The 24,099-nt window shown below is 35.0% G+C and overlaps 1 long non-coding RNA gene across 2 annotated transcripts in view; it reads right to left on the bottom strand.

Moving 5' to 3' along the window:
- Nucleotides 1-24,099, bottom strand: part of LOC113237891 — a 154,368-nt gene that overhangs the window by 115,179 nt on the left and 15,090 nt on the right. For both annotated transcript variants that reach the window (XR_003311072.1, XR_003311071.1), the window contains one exon: nt 21,833-21,875. This is a non-coding gene — a long non-coding RNA (uncharacterized LOC113237891). The remainder of the gene's footprint in view (nt 1-21,832; nt 21,876-24,099) is intronic.

The raw sequence follows: 24,099 nt of genomic DNA on the forward strand, positions 1-24,099 counted from the left end.
ACCTTCTACGCCAATCCCGTCGAGCATTCATTCTTCGTCAGTCAACTAGATGGCGCTACCATGCACTTCTTTCTGAAGAAACTTTCTATCAGTGTGCGTTTTCATTACGCACACAAATGCGAATTGTGGATATCGTCTACAAGCATTCACTATTCGTACGATATGCACGCACACTGACGTGTATTCTCAATGTGCCGAGTCTATGCTACGTAGTAACCGACAATAATTCAGTAGAGATTGTGGTAGTATGCATGCTATTACGTTAGTGATGGCACACATTGAAGAGTTTTATGTATTCAGCTTGCGGAATGTAGAAAATCGGTAGATGGCGTGAGGCTACACGATTTTCACGAATTCATATTAGTAGAGCTAAATGTTCTACTTCTTGACAGTGATTTGTTCTTCTTTATAGTAAATTTGTACATTTTGTGAGACGTTGATATGTTAGGAGAGAAATTATGAAAATATGTTGAACTGATAATTTTGTAATAGATTTTTTTTATAAAGTGATAGATTAGTGATGAGAGTGCAGGAAGCGAAATGGAAGCTCATAGACTCTGTTAACCTATTGAAATACAAGCGTAATAGTAGAATGATATATTGGCATGTGTGTCTTTGGGTATGAAAAATTCATAAATTAAATATAAGCATTGATGCATGTTTAAATCACAAAACAAATACTTGAAAAGTTATGAATTTTTTTTTACTACATTATATAATTTATATATATATATATATAATTTTTTAATACATTTTTTAAGTTGTACGAGTACTGTTCAATTAGCATTAAAATATACAACGTGATAATTGTTGAAAATTTAAAAAATTTTTGTCTTACAAACTTACAAAATTGATTGTTCCTTGACTCTACAGTAGATAAATCCATTATAAATAATTGATAATAAATAAATAAAATATTATTGATTTTAAAAATCATCCATAGCAATATTAGTAGTAAATTAGTAACAATTTGTCTTAAAATTATGTTAGTAAGTAAATAATTATTTTTGTATTAAAATCAAAAAGGAGAGCACAACATAATAATTCTGAAACTTGTTAGTTAATGATAACAATGTTTTCAAAACAATGTAAACATAGCTATCTCTTTCGTTTACATGCTTTTAATGCCTTACTCGTAGAGATAGAATGAGTCATTGAATTACTTAATCAGCTGTTGACTCTTTGCTAGTTAGTTTGTTACTGTTAAGATTTTGTGTTAAGTAATAACACTTGATATGTAGGTCGTGATCAAATTGTACAGTAATTCTCGTTTAATTTATGATAGTATAAATACCTTTACGCTATCAAAATTAAAGATAGACAATTTCATACTGGGCCGCGTCCTGACATATTGAGACCATGTGGCTGGTTTTTCCTCTATAATTGTTTCCTCATTCCTCTATAATTGTCTAGAATAGCAATACAATAAGGTATTCTTTGACAGAAGAAGACCTCCTGGTTCGGTAACCACGCATCGGTGATGCGTCAAAGAAACTTTATTAAATTAAAAATAGTTTTTAGTAATAAAATTTAATTTATTTTTAAATGTTTAAAGTACCTAGTGTAGGACGCCCTGCGGCAAGATGGACGGACAAACCGAGAAAAGTGGTCGGCAACATTTCGACCGGGAGAGTTTGCATGCAAGGAGAGGTTTATGTCCAGCAGTGGATGCGTGTAACCTGATGATAGTATATGCTTCAAAAAATTTAATTTTAGTTTGTTTTCGTAGTTAGTGTGAAATGTTACACCTGTAATAAAACGTATTTAAGCAAAAAGAAAATAACTTACGCCTCTACGAGGTATACCTTGTGCAAATAATATCAAAGTTACGTCAGGAGGATATATGATATTAGTTTTTTTCATTGCATAATTATTTAAGCTTATACTCTGTGGATGGAAACCGACGGAAAGGTTGAAAGAAGAAAGAAAGAAAGACATGCTTGTCTACTCTGTGTACAATCTCAACCATCTCAAGGATGTTATGTAAGAACAACGGAAGTGTACGAAAATGATGAGGACGGAGGAAGCGAAAGCCGCATAACAGAAGCGAAGGACATACACCTATCAGAAGCGAAGCAGTAGAACTCCTTGTGAAAGAGTTGGTCCAGGGAAATACTGCCACCTTACCTATTTCTGCCGCCAAGCAATAATGTCAGCATTACTGTGTTCCAGCTTTGGAGGGTAAGGGTGCTGGTGAAATTACAGGCACATGTGACTTGCCAACGTATGTCTCAGGGTGACGGGCGCAGTGGCAATGCCCCTCAGATCTTTGCGATTTAAAGCTCTGAGTGGCGCTGCAACTGTCATGGTCAGGCGTGTAGCTTACCATCAGGCACTAGATATAATAAAAAAACCGAAGCCGTAGAGGTCCATAGTAGGTCCATACTCTGTTCACTCCAAAAGAATATAAACATGATAGTGTACCTATAAGGAAATTAGTAAATTCATCCCAAATAAGTTTTTTAATGTACAGTGGAGGTACACGAGTTTTGTTCAATTCAAATCCTAAATTTTAAAGCATTTGTTTCGGTGCCTTTTCATGATTTATGATTTAGTCTACCTATCTATTATTGTGTAGGTATTACAGTTCTCGTACACATTACTTATTAAATAGATTCAGTGAGGATGTTTTGTCTGGTCTTGTTCACTCACTTTAGAGCTTAACTGTTTTTTATTAGTACCACAAACCCCATCACTCCAGCTACTATAGCAATTTTTTTCAGAGAGACCAAGGTAAAACTAAACTTATTTGTCATGAGCTTAGAATATCGATGATCATTAACGAACATAAATATTCATGTAAAAATTTTTTTTTTTTAATAAGGGCATGGATCTCACAGTTGCGCATTTGTTATACAAAATTTTCAAAAATTTGACAATTAGACGATCAATAATGTTAACTCGTGGCAAAGATACACACATACCTACGGATTTCTAATAACTGTGAGATCCATCCACCAAGTGATCTACCTTTCCAAATCCAAAAAAAAGGTCAAAATACAAAAGCGGCCATTTTGTGAAACCGTATCGATTGGTAGGAAAAAATCCATTGTCAAAGGCACAACGATTCCCCATTGGCCCACTTTTCACATTAGGGTAACAGAATAGGGTAGCTTTCCCCATTTTTTTTGCTATCGCGACCCTTTTTAAATATACATCCTTTGTGTTAAATCTCATTTGAGAGTGTGAGTTTCATCTTGTTCGTTTGTATGAAGAAATTTATTAAGTATAAGAATGTGCAATTAAAGTTAAATGAATAATGGCCGTTGGATAAAAACTTTAATTTTGGCTTCTAGATTTGTTGTCAAATATGTTTATACCATCATGTCAAAACGTTAATCTTATCAAGACAATGTAAGTAGAGATTATTTTTTAATTTAAATACGTATTTCTTAACTAGAATAACCGCCAAAGGCTCCATGTACGTCAAAATGTACATATTATGCGAAGTGCTTCTGATCCAGACAATAATTGCTATGAACACGTAAACGCTCAGTGTTATACGTTATATTGAAAATAACGCGTTCAAGTTTAGTGCTATATACTTATTCTGTAATAATATGACCCTAGGGTATCTAGAAAATTAATACATTTTTATCAACCCTGTCAAATGCGGAAAAAATACAGCCTGTATTTTTATGATGCCGATCGGACGGCTCAATTACAAGGATTTATTCTTTATTATTATAAGTAACATGTGATCGTAATTTTAAGGAACACCATTCCAGTGTACAACTTTAATAAACAAGAAACAAAATTAAAACTGCCAAGATATCTACGGTATTTGCAATTAAATTATAAAATTTTCAAACTTCTCGGTATTTCTTTAAATTAGGAAACTATGTTACTTATTATAAGGAATAAGTGCTTATATTTCATCCTTCCGATTGGTGTCATAAAAATGCAGGATTTTTTTTCAGATAAGGCATTCCTAGATAAGGCAAACAACTTGTTAAGTCATTGAATACAATGTTACATACTTTTAAAAATTTAATTGTTCCCTTGAAAAAATATCCTATTTCCAATATTTAAAATAGTTTCCCACCGCGTTTCGTAACTGTGGAACGCAATGTATATAAATAGGTACATATTACGATTAGTTAAAACAAGTTTTGCTAAATGAAACAAGCTTTCAAAAGAGAGATGAGTAAGATTGTACATCTTATCAGATACGCCAGCTAATTATGTATTGACATATGAGACCAGTATGTTTGCATACTTAAAGAGTATACACCTTTAACTGGTTTGTAAACAGTACCTACACTAACTACAAATTACAGCATCTACATTCAACAGTCTGTAATCGTAAGCCGTGAGCTTTATTTCGTCTCGGCCATTTATTGCTACATTGAGTTTAGTGCCTAGAGCAGTCTAGACTCGTGGATACTTGGTGTTGTTTTTTTTTTTCTTTCATAAGAGACGGCCGACCGCGTGTCTTTGACGATAACATTTATCAAACCTGACATTCCAATTATAACAATTAATAATATCCGTAAAAATAATTAATGAACTGGTAAACATAAGGGACTGCCATATCTGATTATCTTGCCCAACGTATTACCATGGCCATTAAAATCGAGGAACACTGCCAGTATTTTGGGCACCCTGTCAAGAGAACCCAAGTTCTTCCATTTCATGTAGCCCTAGTACTAGCATTAAAATTTTTTTGACTGTATCTTTGTGTCCTTTAATAAACCTGAACGTTTACTTTACAAAACATATTTCGTTTAATAAAGTCAATGAATAAATATTATTATTTAATTTTGTATGTCTACTTACTTAGTTTAAAGAATGATATTAGGTTTTTGTTTTCTTATTGTGATGTTTATCAGTTTATGTCTTTAGTTAGTATGTAAGCCAAATATAAACTTTACTACTTTCGTTACCTAAAAAACTTTTTAAAATTATAAATGGATGACTAACATCGCAAGAATGTTGATTCAATTCTTTGTATTTGCAACTTTGTAAAGGTAAACGTAATATATAGCAGTGCGACGTTTTCTACAACATATTTTCGAGTATGTCTTAACTCATTTAAGAGAAAGGAATTCAAAAAACCTCATGCCTCGTAGGGTAAACTAATTAGGGATAAGAACTAATGATAAAGGGTCCCGTCTCTCACAGCTATAGTTCAACCAAGTTGTATTTACCGACCAAGAAAATTGGAACGTAACGCTTTTTTTCCACCTTCAACTTAATATGTTTTAGTATAGTACCGCAGTGAACTGCAAATGCAAATTGGTAGAGCTGTAGGTCGTTCTGCCACTGAGACGTTCGGAGGAACTCAGACAATGGACGCTAGATGATAAGTGCCTTGCTTTTAACAGCTTGCGTTGTACCGGTAATACAGGTAGCTTTGATGAAAATACGAGCTTGTGGAGTAACGTAGAGATGTTTTAGATACAGTTAGGTACCTATAATTGATTGTTGAAAGATAATTACACTTTTTTCACTAGATACAACAATTGAAAATGAGCCAATAGGTCAGTTAGCGACTCCATACTAACTTTGTTTGATTCTATGTTGGATGTAGTAGCAGTAGAGCTCCTTGTGAAAGAGTTCGTCCAGTGAAGTAAGTACTGCCACCTTACCTATTTCTGCCACCAAGCAGTAATGTGAACATTACTGTGTTCCGGTTTTGAAGGGTAAGGGTGCTGGTGAAATTACAGGCACACGGGACTTTTCACCTTATGTCTCAGAGTGACGGGCGCAGTGCCCCTCAGATCTTTGCGTTTTTAAGCTCTCAGTGGTACTGCAACTGTTATGGCTTGTTCGTTCCATCACTTAGTCGTAAAAAAACGTTAATCAGTAAAATACAATCAAATTTGGAAACGCGATGTATACACTAATAACTAGATTAGCGATGGTTCGTCAGTTTTGTGGTAAATTTTATAAGTCGAAATTAATCCAACTGTATGCAATTTTTCCAAAACTGAAACATTTTTTATAGATTCTACGGAACTATAATGACACGGAAGCATAAGCGTAGGAAATGAATTCATTATGGTAAAAAAAATATCCACCGTGTACCTATATTACTTTAATGAACAAACAACAAATATAAAAGTTTCGCGAGAATGTGCCTCTCTGTAAGATTGAAAGAGACAGCAACAACATGAAATGACAAACGTGACCGCGCAACGTGGTAAACAATCCTCCTAATAATGTAACAGAAACCTATACACAATAAGCACAACGGAAAAATAAATTAGTACCTTGAACTATTGATTGGTTGATTACAATAAATATCTCAGTATTTGTTTAATGAGAAACTGTGAATAAAATACTTTACTTTACTTACAGTGTGTGTCAATCTGCAGGAAAAGAACCATTGACAAAAACAGTTTTTAAAGAGGACTTATTCTTGCACTTATGTGCTACTTGTCACGTCCATTCTCAACTCAACAATAATTATTGGTATCTTCGCATGCGGAATGACACATTTTTATAAATGTAGCGAAATTTTGACATAAAATATTTTACAGATCGATTTCATTTCCCTAACAAAGCAAACTGTACAAAAATCCACATAGTTACTTATAGACAAAATGTATATTCTACTCACGTCTCTTAAATGGCATTTCCTTCTTACATAGACCGTTTAGTAATACCATAGGAATTCGTTTCACCTTCCCTACAGTGTATGACATAAGTAGCTACGTGTCACTACTTATACATAGTGTATGATATAACTGGCTACGTGTAACTACCTATACAGAATTTAGTGCGATGCATTACGGCACTTATCGGATGGTAACGATCGGATGACCGAATGCACTTACCGGCTTTGTTCATCAAATGTTATTTACGTAGAGAAAATGTATAGATATTGTGAAAGCCAAGTAATATGTTGTAGTCGCTCAATCACTGATTTTTTTGGCTTTATTGTAGATAATTAGGTTCTTATTACTACGGTATGCTAGTGATGTCTAGTAGAAGGAAGTTGGTAGGAGTACTTTATCGTTGTTATTATTATTATTGTTTACTAAGTTATTACTAAGCACGTTTAAAATATTTATTTACTCTGGTAATAAAATTTGTTGTGGTAGGTCTGATGAATAAAATTATGTGTTAAAAAATTTTCAAATATTTAGACTTATAGGAAATGAAACTATTTTTCCGGATTTAAATCGCGTATATTTGTTTTTTCAAACAAACCGACGTTTCGGGCCCTTTACAGGTCCCATGGTCACGGTTGACTTAAATCCGATTTAAATCCGGAAAAATAGTTTCATTTCCTATGTGTAACAATCGCGAAAACCTAAGAACTCGATATTTAGACTTACTTTTAGGAATTGAAACTAATTTTCGGATTTAAATCGCATATACTAGTTTTTTCAAACAAACCAACGTTTTGGGCCATTTACAGATCCCATGGTCACGGTTGACCATGGGACCATGGGACTTGTGAAGGAACCGAACCGTTCGTTTGTTTGATAAAACAAATCTATGCGATTTAAATCCGAAAAATAGTTTCATTTCCTATGTGTAACAATCGCGAAAACCTAAGAACTCGATGCTTTTACTTTCTTATAGTAATCTAAATACAATCTCATCTAGAATTGTTATAAGTTCATGAAATGTATCAATTATAACCCGAATTAGGCGGCAACATTAAAACATTGATTAATTGTGAAGCAAGCGTTAAGCAAGAATTTACAAGTGAACAAGCGACATTATTCGATTTTATTAGAGCGTGCACGAGGAAGGGTGAAACGCCCAACACCTTTTCTCGAGATTTTAATCCTTGACACTTCATGTCATTGTGATGTAAGAAAACAATTGGATAAGACTTTATGGAAACTATCAAACATTTTTTTTGTAAAGGTATAAAAGCGTCAAGAACATGTCAATTTTCACAATTCAAATAAAACTCTATGCGTCTACCATAAGAACGATCCAAAGTCCCAAGTGTTAAGGATGACGTGTCCTGAACTTATTAACCGACTACTGGAACTAATAACTTTTTGACACTACATCATCCATGCAAATAACAATTCGAGATATAATTCGACTGGCAATTTAAAAAGCTTTGTGGTTCTGATACATAATTGATATAGAAAAAAGCCTATAGGTACTTATTTCATGTAAAGTCTGAATCGATTTCAAAGGATATGAATAAATTAACTTTCGAGGTCATAATTTGGATGAGAACCTTACATTTCAACAATCTTCATTACATGAATTACTATATAAGTAGCTCGCTTGCAATTTGAGAGTACCACTATCTAGTTAATTGCGAAATATCACGAATTCCATTTTCAGATATGGTTTAAACGTATAAAACGTAGAGATGTTGGCATATGAAATGATTTGCCGCGGGGACCCAATTTTATTCATATAATTTTATCCAGTTGTACATTCTAGTATTTAAGCTTTTATTGTACCTTACCTGTATATTATGAAAATAAAGTAAATAGCTTAGAATAATAACGCATAGATAGATAGTTTAATATCAAACGAACTGTTACAAGTGAGGCAAAAATCAAATTCATGTAGGCTAGTTTTAGTAGTAGGTTAATTTTCGGTTTTAGTGAATATTTATATAAAAATACAAGTTGACACGCGTTACTTCCTTGTGGAATGTGATGTTAGTATCTATTTTATGTTTGTGTGACGTATTTTTACACACATTTACCGCACATTTCGTCATTTTTAGCTACAATTCTGGAGCTGTTCGCGGTGCAAATTGACCTTGAGCACTGAAGACCCGCCCGTTCGTGTAGGCCCTTTGGGAGCGCTTCAATTTGCCTCACTTAGCGTGTGCGGGCTAGGTTTCTATGCGTTATTATTCTAAGGTAAATAGTATTTACTGTTCACAGCGTGACCAGTTGTCAAAAAAGAACTATTTAAAAACAATATAAATTTACACTTAGCTTTCATAAATAAAATAATGACTCATAATAAGTAATATTAGTAATATAATAAGTCAGTAATTCAATACACTGAAACCGATTATTTATTTTATAATAAACATTTTATAATAAATAATTTATTTATAATATATTGTAAATAAATACCTACCGACCTTTTATAGTATCTCTAGTTCGGTGCATACAATAATTGAAAAGTCCAATTAACTAAAAGAAATTTCAGTAGGTACCTAAATTACTTAACGAAAATCAGTTCAATCGAGTTAAAATCTCAAACCTTTTTTACCTACAGATCAAATCTCCAATCAAGCTCTTTTTTTCTAAATTCATGGCAGGAAGGTTTTAAAGGGTGAATGATAATCAAACGGAGGCTCGCCTCAATCTGGTTTTAAGGTAAAAAGCCTTTAGGCTTGGTGCCTTTGATTCACATATAAAAGTTTAAATGGTGTAACTCTAATTTTCGCATTTTATAAATTATTTTTTTAAGGTTTTTCGATATAAATTGAAATGATATATTCAATAAAAAAGTAATTAAGGCATTGTGTACATGATCAGGAGCTGAGTTTCTCTGTGGCGGTTAAAAATGGTATTTTATTTAAGTTACAAAGAACCTAAAACCAGAATGTACAGTTTTTAACACCACAGCAAATATGTTTCAATGCAAATCAAACTAAAAAACTTAGTATCATCCATATCATCAAGTTTATACAATACCTATGTCAGGGCTATTTATATCACAGAATACATTACAAGAATTACCGTATCGACATAGCAGATACGAGCAACACATTGTATGGAAGTTTGTTTCCCTTTTAAGAAAAAATTAAGACTTCATATGAAATAAAAGAAATATCACAATCAAATTAATTTTTTTCCTGTTGTTAAGTTAAATAAAAAATAGTTTCGTTATTAAGAGGGTATTTTCTTTTTCCAACCCATCTCTATGTAGGTATGCATCTACTAAACTTGCGCTAATCTCCTCTTGTCAAGAAACCTTGAAAACTTAGTTTTTACGCCTTACAACTTTTCACTTCGTAATGATATAGAGCTTCCATATATTCACTGAGGCATACACTTATACCACGCACATAATACCTACATTATATGCCACAGAATAGAAAGCTATAAGCGGGACCTCATAAGCATAAGTAGGACCCGGCGGCATAATCAGAAACAGTTTTGTCTTCGAGATAAATTTCAATATTACGGTGAATAAAACCACCGAATTTCTGATGAATAATTTCACTTATTCTGGTACCACCAGTTTATTCAAAAGTCGAATACGTTTTAAATTAAATAGGTAAATCATACATTGAATCGTATATTTTAACAACATTAGGAGGTTTTGTGCTAGAACATTGCCAACTCCCAATTTGATCACGACGACTTGTTACCAAATAGGTTTACCAAAAAGGTCTTTTCATTGGTTCTTGTAAAAATCCAATTTGGCAGAATCGTCTGGTATTAGTAACGATGCGTGGCGTTTTGCAAAAAAAGATGTGGTTGTAGTACGACAAACTTCAAGTGGACATAAATAAGGGCCGCAATATTTGGCGGTCCCATCACGACGGGCGGCGACGCTCTCGAATTTAAAAACATTGCTATCCAACAAAATACCAACCTTAACTTTACGAACAAAGAGTCGAACCTCACTGGAACTTAACCCCAAATACCTCTTCAAAGCCTAATAAAAGATAATACACTTTCAGTTTTCGTAAACAAGGTTTACATTGCTACAGCAACAACTCCTCAGAGAGACACTTAAGACAAACTTTCGTTCGCAAAACTTGCACGGTCGCATCAGTTTTGGGAACAACTTGGATTAAATAAATTCTTTCAAGCGTCATTTGTTTAAAATTACGGAGCAAATTTGTTCCTAATAGTCGGCTCTCCAACAAGTTTACATCAAAGTCAATCGTTGAATGAACCGTGAAATTGACGGTTACAATTTAAAAAAGTAATGAATATGAGTCAACTCGTTCTTTGTATGAAATTATAATTGACTGTTTCGTTTTAAAAGCCGTTTGAGGAAAACGTAAATAATTGCTTTTAAATTATTATTCTGAAGCCGTCTGTGTAAGATAATTTTTTATTTAAAGATAAAATTTTCGAAGTTTGAATTTCATCTTGCCAACCCCATATGGTCATACCATAATAATAGATAATTTCAATGTTATTATTATTAAATGTAGGTTCTTCAGTAAGCGCTACTTAACTAGGTATTTTATCCTCAGTACGAATGTTTATAATGTCTAATTTGATATGATTAATATATAAAGCTGCACACATTTGCATGTCATTGTGTTGTTGTAGAAATTCTGTAAATTATCATATACCATTATTCCCATAAAATTTGCGATAAGTACCTTTATTTTTGCCCCGCGAAGATCTTTTACGTCTAAATGACTTCAGATTTTTTCACTCACACTTCGACAGTGAGATATTCCATCACAAGAGGAAAGAAAATAACTTAACCATTTGGGAATAGCTACCTTTACGCCTTAATACAGCTCAAGAGATTTCCCCTGTCCGTTCATACCCGGATCACGTAAAGTCTTGAGGCACATGTATGGCTTTCCTTTCAGCTCCATTTATCTACCCCGGAGACTTATTATCCTGTGTCTACACAAAAGATCCAAGAATATTTGTTCAAATATAATCAGGGATGCGTCCAAACAAGAGCGTTGTTTTTATTCAATATTGTAGAGTATTCGGGTACATATAAGCCTTGGATATATTTCGTTGAGAATATTGGATTGGGTTGGGTTTTTGGTCTTATATTTTGCTTGGATTATGTAAAGAGGTTTCAAAGTTTATACGGTTTGTTTACGCTTCCAGGAATACAGTAAGTATAGAACAGTATAGATTGCCATAAAGAGAACTGAAGTTAGGAAGAAGCCTACTTTAAATAATAAAGGCCAGAATTTCTAGATTTAAAACTGCAATTTTGGAACCAATTTTCATCTATGAATATTAGTAGTCATTTATAGAATACATTTCTATTTTTAATGTTAATGAACAATTACAGATGTTTGGAATCAAGATCTCTTTTACGAGATAAAAACCAACGCATTCTCGCGTATATTTTTGTAAAGATTCTGTAAACAAACCGCATATTCCCAGGAGTAGCAATTTTTCCCCACGTTGTGTGTAAACAGGGTATACAGTACGCGGCCGAGCCTCAATAATATAAAACATGCTCCATCCAAGCTCATATCGCCTCCACGTGTATTTGTACCACCCCTTCCAACCTTGCAACCACGCGAAGAATACTTTACTATATACTTTCTATGTGAAAACGTGAGTCTTTTCAATTTGGTCGAGAAGCATAGACATGACAAGGTGATGTATCTTGAGACGGTGTATTTTTCGGGAAAGTGTAAGTAGATATGTTAATACCTATAAAGAAATTTTAAAGAGGTGTCTTGTTCGAAAGTTAAAATAACTTGACTGAATATAATGTACGATATTAGTAGTTACAAGTTTCTCATAAATTACGGTGCGAATTTTATTATTTTATGTGAAACCACCCTGAAATATTGGGAGGTGAATAAAAATCACATTGCAGTAAGAAACTTCAACATTGGTTTAGTGAAAAACCACGAAAGTTTTTTTTATAGTATCAAGAGACGGGACGAACAAGTCGTGCACCTGATGGTAAGCTACACGCCTGTCCATAACTAAATCGCAAAGGTCTGAGGGGCACTGCCACTGCGCCTATTACCCTGAGACATAAGTTGACAAGTCTCAAGTGCCTGTAATTTCACAAGCACACTTAACTTTCAAAATCGGAATACAGTAATGCGAACTCTTTCACAAGTAGCTCTACAGCAACTAAATATCTCAAAAAAGGTCGGATCTAAATAGATAAGAATACAAAATTTGCAACAAATGAATTTCGCATACTTTGTGAATTTTACAAAATTTCATTATCAATGGAAAAAAAGATGAATCTACAACTCAACAGTTCCCTATTTTTTAAAGAAATCAGCATATACTAAATTGAATTAAATAAAGGAAGGCTAGTCAATTCTTTTATTCATATTTAATCTGAAATAGAACTAATGGTCATACGTCTACTGGGAGAGAATCGCCGAAGGTCACGTTCTCAACCAATGGTCTATAGCCGAAATGATGTTACTTGTTAACTTGAACAATCGACCTCTGATATAGATAAGATTCCTTAACAGATACGTCTTATGAATTATATTTACCTAATTGATGCAAAATCGTGATGGAGATTGCTGGAATAAAAAAACTACCTCAAAATAAAAATATTAACTACAGTGAACATTTTGAACGTATTTCAATGTAGTACTTTCTGCTCAGCTAAATAAATAAATATTTATTACGTTTGGTGTACCAACATAAATTCAGTTCAAAGATTAGGTAATTTTTGGAAGTGAGTCTATATTTGATCTTCAAACAAACCAACGTTTCGTGTCTTTCACAGGTCTTAGGGTCATAGTTGACTTTCGATATTGTCATAGGTCATAGTTGATATTTATTCGGATTTAGATCCGAATAAATATTTTCATTACCAATGTGTGACAATCCCAAAAACCTAAGTACTTGATAAGAGGTAGTTTTTAAATTAACTTTCAAACTTCTCCAAGAAAATTTCATTATCTTCTTTCTTTCAAAATACGGGAATCACAGAAACGACTTTTTCTTAAAGGTTTATACGGAAACGGAAAGTTAAGGAATATTACTTTCTCTTTGAAATCTACACAATGACCAAAAAAGATAAGAAATTTTGCTACGAGGCTTATATAAAATCAATCAATACGAATGGTTACTGAGGAAGGAGCTAACAAGCTCTATTATAATAAGAAAATATTCTTTGATACTAAACAAAGATCAATACTCTAGATAATTCAGTGACGACAGTAAGTACGCCAACGCACTAGCTATGAAATCGTTCGTTTCCGTTCCACAGAGTCTAACAATCTGTTATTCTTGAAGGCAGAAAGATATTACTTAATGGCAATAGCGAACTAAGATAGAAAAAGCTTTAGCAAGTCACTCGCAGTGAATTGATTTAAAGTTTCAGGAATAATTTAAATCCGGTATTTTTATATTAGAATATTTAACGATTCAGCAGCTTACTGATTAACCCCAAATTCTTTTTTATATTAGACAACGTCACATATGTTGCTCTGATCCCAAAGTAAGAAACTAAAACATATGTGTCGTGGAAATTGCAAACAACGGCGGTACGACAAACACCCAGACCCGAAACAATGCAGAAAATTTCGTTTCTACATTGACCCGGCCGGGGATCAAACCCGGGAGCTCAGAGATCTCTAGACCATGAAACCCCGTGTGCAACCCACTCGACCAAATCGGTCGTCAAAATAATAACAAACATATCGGTCTCATGACGTTTTTATCCATCTTACTTAGCTATATTTCTTGGCAGCTTAAATTATATTCGTAATGATCCAAATACATTACAGCGAATATAGTGACGGGCAAATATATTAATTAGTGGGTAGATTTCTTATTCAATAGCCAATTTCTAGTCCGCGTGAAGTCTGCGGAAGAATATGTTAGTCTATGACATCTTACAACACGTTCTTCGGTTCTTCGGACGCCAGATTGGAATATTATACAGTGGTTTATCCGCTGGGCAACCACGTTGAATTGATTAGCTCCAGATGACTGATTTATCATATTTATTATGGCTCTATCATAATATAATAGATTGTGACTACTGTTTCTTTTATTTAAATGCCTTGTATATAAATTTTCTTTGAAATGTAGTAGGAACTTGAAAGATATTATATGTAAAATCCATATGCTTAGTCGGATTATATAAGTGTGCTATATGTGCGGTACCCGAGTGTGGTGGAACGTGTGTATTGAACAGTATTGATACAAACTTATAGAAAATAAACTCGCTGTGGTATCTACGGCGCGCAACACGCTGCATCTGAGTTCCAACTTTGCCTTCATTTGTAATTAAATTTGAACAAGCGGCGTGTTACTTCAGACCAGGCCAACGACTTGTTCGTCCTGTCATTTGAAATTATAAAAACAAGTATTTTTTGTGTTTGATTACACTGGTATAAATTAAAGACAATTAACATTGGCTACTGGTTAGCTGTAGTATACAATTTACAATCGTTTAAGAAAAAAAGAAAGAGATTCAGAAATTTCAAAAGAAAACTTCGTAAACAAAACACATCTTGCTGGGAAGTTGACGGAAAAAGGATGGTTTAAAGGAACGTTTCGCCAAGAAAAATAAGAAATAAGTTTCGTTTCCCTTTAAAGTTTAAATTAACTTTTCAGTTCCGAGATCCAGAGCTTTTTAGACGTGTCCAGGAATTTCGTTGAGCAGAATATAAAGGAAGTTTGTATAGAAAGTCCTGGGTGAAACTATTTGAACTCACGGATTTACTTTTGAATAATAAAGTACTTTCTGTTGGTATTTTGCCTTGAGGTAAAATACGGTACCGATTTTCTTTTCGGGAAATTATTTAGTACAAATTTGTCATTTTGTTAAAACATAATAGGCACTTGATACGGAACACAATATGCAATGTAGCACAAACACAAGTAAATTTTAAAAGATCAGTCAGACAAACTGCTAGACTCTTAGGTATCTCTTATATTTCTGCCGCCAAGCAGTAATGTGAGCATTACTGCTTTCTGGTTTGAAAAGATAATAGAAGATAAAAGAAAAAAGGGTGCTGGTGAAATTACACGCATATGAAACTTGTGACTTTTGAATTGCAACTTTTGTGGACAGGCGTGTCGCTACCACCGGACGCACGAGTTATTTGTCCCGTCACTTGGTTCTGACGCACAAAATAACATAAGTGCTACTTTTTAATGACAAAAACCGACCTCAAATATTCGTGTAAATATTTCTATTTGCCAAGTTTTATTGAAATCGGTTACCGGAAAGTGCGTGACACCGGATTCATCCCGTATTTTGCCATCCTTAGAGGTTGATTATCAAATTGAAACGAACTGAGACGACCTCCGACCTTTCCAATAAAAAAATTATCATCAAAATCGGTTCACAAATGCTGGAGTAATCGCTTAACATACACACATAAAAAAATACAGTCGTCGAACTGAGATCCTCCTCCTTTTTTGATATCGGTCAGTAAAATTAAAAAATTCCTTTGGTTAAAGTCAACACTTATTAATTTCATATGTGTCGTAGGAACAGCTGAAAAAGGGACTCCTTTCTTTCACATTAAAATTTGTGACGAAAACAAAAGGAATCACATAGTGCTACATCAAGGGATAATCGTGTTGTGTATGGCATTCACCCAGTTTAGTTGTCAGGTGGGCCGCCATTGTGTGTACCCGCATACCCCGCCCCGCGCACCCCCGCACCCGCCATTGACATGCAAATGAAACGGGCCTCGCTCGCGGACGACGGTTATTTATCTCTGATTGGCTTCGTTTATTCCACTTTGACAGGCAGATTCCAATTTCGAACGAAATTTGCTTGTGTCTACATAATTTGAGCATGGAAATGTGTGTGCGTGTCAGTAAAATTTAAAAATTCAAATTGAAGGCAATTAATTTCCAAGTAATTCAGTTTAATTTGTGTTTAACTGCCAGTTATTTGGTAATTATGAAGCGGGACGTTTATGCAGTATTAATAATTACCTATCGTATACTATATAACTAAGCAACACCTGTTAATTTATTTGAACAGATAGGTACTTATTTAGTTTTCTAATCCATATGCTACTATATCAATATGCTAAACTTTGTGAGCCCAATTCCGTAAGGAGGCAGTAACCTCAATACCAAAAGCTCAACGAAAACGGACGGAGTTTGCCAACTTGTAACAATCGATAAGGACAAAGGCGACTGATCCTAACCATGTCTTCATAATGAAGGCAAGCGTATGAATACCTTTGTTAGCAAAAATTTGTTGTTATCTAACCATATATATAGTGTGCCCATTTAATTAAAAAGTTATTACGTGTCAAAAAAATGGGATGTAAGGGAGCAATCAACACTTAAGCTCTTAATGTCAACCTAAGCTACCTGAGACTACCTAAAACAACTGACCCTGGCATCGTTTAATAGACGAACTCTGAGACTTGATGAGTACCTAGCACAGTTGGAAGCGGAGCTAGAGAACATAAGATGGCATGTTCTGGGGCTATGCGAAGTCCGAAGTGAGGTAGAGGATGTATATATATATATATATATATATATATATACATATACCCATGACTCGGCCATTTTCTGTACTTCCGCGAAGTTGATCAACCATCCCAGGGTGGCGTAGAAATCCTCATCAACAGGGCCCTCTCTAGCAACGTTGGAGAGATCTCTAGTGTGTCGACCAGGGTAGCGTACCTTATACATCGGCTATCAAAAAGGTATAGCTTGAAGATTGTACAGGTCTACGCGCCGACCTCGACACATTTTGATGACGAAGCGGAAGTATGTACGAGCACATGTCAAGAGCCTTACACAACATCACCAAGGCCCACTTCAACGTTGTTATGGGAGACTTTAACTCTAAAGTGGGACTTCACAGTCTCAACGAATCTCGAATAGGCCCACATGGTTATGGTATGGAAGTAGGGGGCAGATGCTGATAAACTTCCTCGAGAGGGAGGGGCTCTTCTTTATGAACTCGTTCTCGGCAATAGAACGAAACCGAGGGTCCAAAGTGTTCACTCAGCAGCTTGGAAGGAGCCACCTGACGAAGCTTACAACACACGATGGTCGAACCATAACGTCGAAGCCGGATATTCTCGCCGAGATAGAGAACTTCTATGGCCGGTTATGCGCTGCATATGTTCCTCGTACCCTACACCACAACCACGATCACAGAGCCGCCTTGATGTGCCACAATACCAACGACCTACCAGATATCAGCCAAGACGAGATCGTATTGGCTCTAAAACAGTTCAAAAATGGAAAAACCCGGAGTTACTTCAGAACTTCTGAAATACGGAGGAGTTCCAGTCATCAGGAACTAAAGAACCTGTTTAATTCCGTCATTCAATGTAGGAGAACTTCTAAAACTGGAACAGGAGTATTGTAATTCTCTTTTTCAAAAAAGGAGACAAATCTTTACTTTAAAACTACAGACCCATCTCACTCCTGCGCCACGTATATAAGCTGTTCTAGAGTCATTACGGATCGTCTCGCCAGAAGACTCAACGACTTTCAGCCACCAGGACAGGCCGGGTTTCGACGGAGATACGGCACCATACATACAGTGAGGCAGATTATACAGAAGTCAGAAGAGTATAATCGGCCCTAGTCTCTAGCCTTTGTGGACTATGAGAAGGCTTTTGATTCTATCGAAAGCTGGACTGTCTTGGATTGCTTGCAGCGATGCCAAGTGGACTATGGTTACATCGAAGTGCTGAGATGTCTGTATTACGCCGCCACTATGAGTGTCCAAGTACATGACCAGCAACCGGTCTTTATCCCATCCAATTACGCAGAGGAGTGAGACAGGGCGATGTCATATCCTCGAAACTGTTCACAACTGCATTGGAAGATATGTTTAAGACGCTGGACTGGAAAAGTATGGGCATTAACATACGGCAAGTATATCTCACACTTACGATTTGCAGATGACATAGTCCTAATGGCGGAGCTATAACAGATGCTGGACGGCCTAGCATCCGCCTTGCGACGTATTGGTCTCGGCATGAACTTGGATAAGACCAAAGTCATGATCAATGATCACAGTGATCCGAGACCCATAGTCGTAAATGGCCACCTTCTTGAAGTTGTTTCCGAATACACTTACCTCGGGCAGATTTTGCAGTTAGGGAGAAATAATTTCGAGAATGAAGCCAGGAGGAGAATTCAGCTAGGATGGGCAGCGTTTGGGAAGCTATGTCGAGTCTTCTCGTCACACATAGCACAAAATCTGAAAACAAAGATTTTCAACCAGTGCGTCCTGCCTATTACGATTTACGGAGCCGAGACGTGGACACCAATTTAGAGTCGGTCAGCGCGCTGTGGAACTGGCTATGCTCGGAGTTTCTCTGAAGGATAAAATTGGTAATGAGGTTATCCGACAGAGAACCAAGGTCACCGACATAGCTCGTACAATAAGCAAGCTGAAGTGGCAATGGCCATATATGTCGAAGAACCGATAAGCGATGGGGAAAACGAGTTCTAGAGTGGAGACCGCGACTCGGCAAACGTAGTGTAGGACGCCCTACGGCCAGGTGGAGTGACGACCTGCGAAAGGTTGCTGGCGGGAAACGGATGTAACAATCTAAGGACCGGGCGAACGCACATTGTGAGGGAGGCTATGTCCAGCAATGGACTGCAATAGGCTGATGATGGTGTCAAGAAAATAAAAAAGGAATCATTGTACGGTCTTTACTACCATTATGTAAACCAAGAACACATGAACAGTTTTGAGGCAAATTTACTATGCATTTCGTAGCAGTGTTTCGACTTACATTTTTAATAATTAACAATATATAGATGAATAATATACTTTAGAGCACAGATACCTAAGACTATCTTGAGTCAAATATTAGTAAGAGATACTCTCATTTCCAATGAACAAATACATATAAAGAAACTACCTTTTAGTCTTTTTACACATATACCATTTAATCATCATTATTATCTGCAAGTTGTATAATAAATATGTACGTATACCAATATTTTATATACTTATACCTAATCGTATAAGACAGAATACAGTTACATGCATTTATTTATTTATTTATTGATGTTGTATATAAGTAATGAATTTCAAAATGAGTCTTCACTTGGACTATTCACTGAAATGATAAAATAATATTGACGTTTATTTAGTAAACATTAGAAAAACTGCATCAAACGTTCTTGGGAATTATTTACATTACAATTTCGTTACGTGTATAAATATTAATGCACGTGACTGTACATAAGGCGTATAATAATAACATATCACAATACATATTGTTATACTTTGATTGTAGACTCTATAGAATTACCTTAACAACATAAGGATGTACCATAAGCTTTCGATTCCTTATGTTTACGCGATCCGAGTACGAATCGGAACCGAATGACTATTTTTCGCAAGTCACGTCTCAGTTCGAGCTTATCTCGAGTACGGATGGTGATAATAAGTGATACCGCGTAATGTCGATAGTGTAGCTATAAAATACTGGATGTGGCACATTTACAGATTCGAATAATTCTTTTTTGTTTTTCTCAAAACAACAAAGTTTTTTCTTCATTGTACGTCAAGCTATAAAAAGATTACTAACTAGAATATCATTATGAATGGGGTAATTTATAATTAATATTAACAACACTGGTACTATTGGAATATTGAAACTTTATTGATATATTTTGTTAATAATTTAATTATTATAATTTTTATACGTGTTAATTGGATTTATTTAACACTTTACAATGCCACAGCGTTTAACGGTTAATATAGAAATGATTTTTTTTCCGATCACCGTCTATATTTTTTTTTCAGACAAACGACACGACTGATATGTCTGTACAAAGTCCGAAACAATGGTTTGCTTGGAAAAAAAAAACAACAAGCGTTGCAAAAAAAAACTGGAAAAAAAACAGTATTTTTATTATGAGATTAGGTCAATATTTTTTGTGGTGTTATGCAACCGACTAATCCATTAAAAATTAAAATCACTTGTGATTTGTTGGCGAATAGGGAACGGAGTTTCATTAAGTTACAATCGTTCCTATTACCTACTTATCATGAGATTCAAATGAAATGAAATTAAATTAAATCTGTTTGATTTTCGCAAAATTATAGTGTACAATAACTCCTTACAACTTGTACTTGGAATTTGTACCAACTTCATGTATTGCAAAATGAGAGACAATTCATATTAATTGATTTACTCAGAACAATGTAACTGCCGATAATTGAATAAAATCTGTGGTTAATAACAAACCCGCACGCACTGTTCGAACACGTGTTTCGGGAAAGCTGTTAATAGTGAGGTGTTTATATCCAGTTTGTTTTATTGTTTAAAAATACTCGTATACTTGTAACAAAATTACCATTTCTACCAAATATAAATTGTTTAGTAAATGCAACGCACAGGTTTTGAATTTATTATAATTAATATTTGTTTTCGTAGTTAATTACCACTGCCTTCGTGACCGAGCGGTTACCATGCTAGTCTGCCAGAGGTTTCGATTCCCGGGCCGGGAGAAATATTTGTAAGGCCTACTTTTATGTTTTTCGTGAGTTTGGGTGTAATTTGTGGATGTCATGTATGTGTCCATGGCACCCGCGACATAGTGCTCCATAGTGCGGGGCTATGAGTGTGTGCATTAAAAAAATTATCTTAAGTAATAATACTCATATACAAAATCTAAATAAAACAGTTACTAACTCTACGAAAAATACAAAATGACAAATATGTTTAAAAAGTAAGCTTTCACTCAAACATAATCACAATGTAAATTTACTAGGTACCTATCATTTTGAAACGCAACACTAGGAACTTACATTGCGTGCGATGACAACATCAATTGGAATTATCTTATTATCATTGATGACGCATCCAGCATGTTGAATATCATAGTACAGGAGCATTCACGAAGCGTCCTTTCAGAGTCAATATCAATAAATGGAAAGTTGGGAAATTGGATGTGTTTCGGCTCGTTGGGGCCGGAGCTTCAACACGGTTCGTAATAAGATAGTAATGACCTGGATGATACTCGTAAAAATATGGTCTGCTCCCGGTCTATGACTAAATATTTAACCGGTACAAGTACGATCGATGCTTTGTAGGTTTATTGATTTCTCATCATTTTTTTATTTATACCTCTATAATAATCAGTAAAAGTTATTTTATCTCATTGTACTTATATTTCTTCAATAGTTAGGTACTTGGAATTTTTGGTATTTGCTATCAATGCTTTAAGAAAATCAATGCTAATTTGTGGCTCCATGACTTTTCTACCCACGTTTATGTGGATAGAAAAGTTTAGCAAAATACAAAATTGGCACCTACCGGGAGCTCATATCCGCTGTGTGCGATTCTATCTCCAAGATTCCTGAAACAAAAGATGCTCTCGTTAGTTTTCCCAAACAATCAAAGAAGCAATTTGCAAGGCAGCTAGCTTAATTGTATAGAGAGGGTTGCATCAGCCTATGAAGATTGATTTGACATTGACACGGCGGCGCATGCGTGTCGTCCCAATTCGGTGCAAGCGACAAGAGATAGACATATGCAAATTTACTCGAGTGTGAAAGAGACGAATATAGATACACGGGTCTGTGTGAGACAGGTCGCTAACATGGCCGACGGGATATTGCAACTGCATTCCAAAATATTTTGCTGCAGAGTGTATTCTGTTCAAAAATTCAGCTCAGCATTTATGTAACGAGATATTGTTATCTTCAGGAGGAAATTGAATTCGTATTGCAATCTTCGTAAAAAATGACAGGAAATACAAAAAACTGTTTGTTTATTTTAATTTATTTCGGTATTCGTACTTTTTCACCTTTGAAATAACCTCCGAATAAAAAGGAGTTAATGAATAATTAATTTCAACAGGCAATAGAGACAACACATGTATAAAATACGTAAATATCATAACTTTGAAGCCTTTTGATTTGAAAATGTAAAAATATAACTGAAATAAACAACAATATATAATAATAAGGACTTTAATTTGGAACAACACTGGAACAAAAGCATTTGCACTAAACGCTCGGCTAATCGCTTCAATTTAGCGTAAGTAAATAAAAGTTTAAACAGATTAAACTCGGTAACGAGGGCCGGCGCGGGGTGTTCAGAGGCGCGGGAAAGGCACAATTATCTCGTCCTATTTTCCCTTCTAATTTTACGTTAGGTCCGCCCTTAGACTAGGGATGCACGATTTTTACTTCGAATAGATTTTTTGGATCGTAATGGATCATATGCCTGAAGAGATATCGTAAACTACCGTTTCAAAAGTAATTTCGATAAAAAAAATTACAGCCTTTTTGCCTTCAGCGGTTACGACTTTCATTAGTGATAGTAACCAGCGACAATCCCCAAATATTATAGACTTATTGTACTTAGATGTTGCCAAGCTGCTTTTTTTACAGACCAATATAAAAAAGGGATTCAGAAAGAAAATGTTTTGTTTCAATTATGAATACGATCAAAATTATTCGATCCGCCATAATGTTCGATCGATTTACTTAAAATCGCATTAAAATGAATCGAAACAAAAAATTGCTAGATCGTATACCTACACTTGAATCGATCTTCGTAAAAATCGAATCGTATTGTATATTCCAACCTTAGTCATCGAACGAATGGACAGAATAAAAATTGCAAAAAATTTGAAAACAATGTTTTTTTCAAACTGTTGATTTAATTATTTGTAATTTTATAAGTCTTATGATTGCTTTTAATCAACATAAAATTGTAAACTTCTAATGAAAAGCTTACCTGAAACTTAAGAAAACTTTAATATTAATGCAATCTGTCGAACTTGATGGGTATCATTTTTGTGACGGGTTTTTTAATAGTAGCTACAGTGACACTCAGAGCTTTCAACCGCAAAGATATGAGGGACACTGCCACTGCGCTTGTCACCCCGAAACATAAGTTGACAAGTACCATGTGCCTCTAATGTCACCAGTACCCTTACCCTTCAAAACCGGAACACAGTAATGCTGACAATACTGCTTGGCGGCAGAAATGGGGAAGGTGGCAGTACTTCCCTGGATGAACTCTTTCACTAGGAACTCTACTGCTACGTTATTTGGTTTTATTCAAACTGTACTCAACTAGTTCCAACATGTCTTACAAATTTATCTATCCAAAACATATGCAAATCTCAGCCCCTGTCATTTCAGCAGTCTCCTGAGACGAGTTACGACGGAACATTACAAGCAACATTGCCCTACAAATAAACAAGATTATTAAGAGAAGGGTGAAAAATCTCCTGATCGATGTTCCCTCAGACGAAGTTGAAAATTATAATCTACAGCGCGAGAGAATTAAATTTACATACGAATAGGCCGACAGAACGTTTCTAGGGAAAGGCTGATATCTCAAAGTATATATATTTGTTTTTGTTGATCTTTTGTATTGTTAGAGTAGCAAAGTCTATATAAATTATACCTATGTATTACTAGTGAGGCAGATTGAATACCAATTTTAATACTTATGTTACGTTAAGTTGAAATTTTTGTTGAATTGGTAACTGTGCAGTACAACCTCGGCAATTTGATTAATCGGGCATTATTAAAACAAACCGGTCATTATGAATAATGACCAAG

The sequence above is a fragment of the Hyposmocoma kahamanoa genome, unplaced genomic scaffold (assembly GCF_003589595.1).
Source record: "Hyposmocoma kahamanoa isolate Upper Pololo Valley unplaced genomic scaffold, ASM358959v1 94, whole genome shotgun sequence".
NCBI classification, from domain to species: Eukaryota; Metazoa; Arthropoda; class Insecta; order Lepidoptera; family Cosmopterigidae; genus Hyposmocoma; species Hyposmocoma kahamanoa.